Here is a 1,999-nt window from a genome sequence, read left to right as displayed (position 1 = left end):
CGACCAGAAGAGGAGCCTGGTAGCTATAGACCTGTGTGTCTACCTTCAGTGCCTTGCAAATTTGTCATTCAATTATGATAGATTCAATAGTATAACATATAGAGAAAAGCAATCTTTTGATAGACAGCCAACATGCCTTAAGACCAAAGAGATCATGTATGACAAATCTGTTGGAAATTTTCAACATGTTTAGCATTAATGACAAAAGCAGGGCAATAGACATCACATACGTAGAATCTCAAAAGGCTTTTGACAAAGTTCCTCATATAAAAATTAACGGTTGAAATTAGAACACTAGGAATCATTGACGAGCCAGCTGAATGGATCGAAGATTGGCTACCAAACAGAAAACAGGGAGTTGTAATCAATGGAAAAGCTTCAGAATGGACACCTGTTACAAGGGGAGTACCTCGAGGATCCGTTCTTGGCCCACTACTATTTCTGATTTACATCAACGACATGGATTTAGGATTAAATAGTAGAATAGCCAAATCTGCCGACAATACTAAACTGGGCATAAATGCTGGAAAGTCCGAAGACATAGAAACCTTAAGAGAGGATCTACTCAAGTTAGGAGAGTAGTCCAAAAAATGGCAAATGCTTTTCAACTGTGGGAAATGCAAAGTTATGCACATAGGTTATAGTAACCCACAAAAAGATTACTCACTACTGAGTAATGAAATAGAAAGTGTGGACCAGGTGGAGAATCTCGGCCTTATTATCAGATAAAGGTTCGAAGTTCAACAAATAGAGCATAAAAGCCTAAGAGAGAGCACAAATAATAATAATAATAATAATAATAATAATAATAATAATAATAATAATAATAATAATAATAATAATAATATAGACACAGATGACCTACCTAGAGATCAGTGAGACACCACATTACTGGCATCTAAGAAGGGATCCCTATTTTTATGTTCTCGTAGACAACAAATTTGATCTACTGGTCCCCAAATTCCCTGCTACCCTTCGTTGGTATTCATTTACTACATACATTGAATACAATCCTTAAGTCTTCAAAACTTAATTTTTTTTTTATTCTAAAAATCATAATTCGAATACTAAATCTTCTAAATTAAATATTGTTACGTTTTTTCTTTCCAAAAAGATGTCTTAATCAATCGCTCGATCGTCTCTTAACTTCTTGGTAGCAAACTGGTTCTATTTCATTCAGTCATATTTTAAGATCATGTTATATTTATAGATTTAGCTCACCAGATTTTTTTTTCCCAGTAAATTGTTATTAATTCTTTTTTATATTTCAACGACTAGCACAGTAGAGTTAAACCAATGATCATTATTGCCATGTATTTTTTCCACTTCTCGTCAAAAACATCTATATATTTTAATTACTCAAATATTTTTCAATGGTGAATGTTATATTTTGCTTTTGCATCTATTATAACATCCTCCTTTTCTAACTAGGGTTGTATCTTAGCAAGTAATAATAATAATAATAATAATAATAATAATAATAATAATAATAATAATAATAATAATAATAATAATAATAATAATAATACACGTTTACCTCCTGATATGATTGACAGGAAGCATGGATCACATAGGATGAAAGAAAAAGCCCAGCTACTCAAGTAAGTCAATAATTAGCTGTTTCAAGCAAACCATTTAGCACTGCAACGAAGCAGGAAATACAGCGATCTTAACCAACTCTTCTGAGGAAAACACAAGGCATTGCCTCCAGCATCCCGAAGCAAAGGGAATAGAAGCCTTTCCCCGAGACTTAATTCCTCTGACGATCCTTTTCTGTCAGGCCCAAGCAACTGGGCTGCTCTGATTCTGGGCGCGAGTGAGCATCGGCCACTTACACAAATAGCCTATTACTTACAGCTGGCCTGAGAGTTCTGCTTTACGTGTAAATGTTGGACGATTGCCTCCGGGGTAGGCTGTATTAAATCTTAGATATCTCTCTCTCTCGCTCTCTCTCTCTTCATATTTTCTGTGACTTTAGAAATTTTTTGAAAATGTAATG

The sequence above is a fragment of the Palaemon carinicauda genome, chromosome 5, assembly GCF_036898095.1.
Source record: "Palaemon carinicauda isolate YSFRI2023 chromosome 5, ASM3689809v2, whole genome shotgun sequence".
Taxonomy (NCBI): domain Eukaryota; kingdom Metazoa; phylum Arthropoda; class Malacostraca; order Decapoda; family Palaemonidae; genus Palaemon; species Palaemon carinicauda.
Note: the sequence above shows the minus strand (reverse complement) of the source record.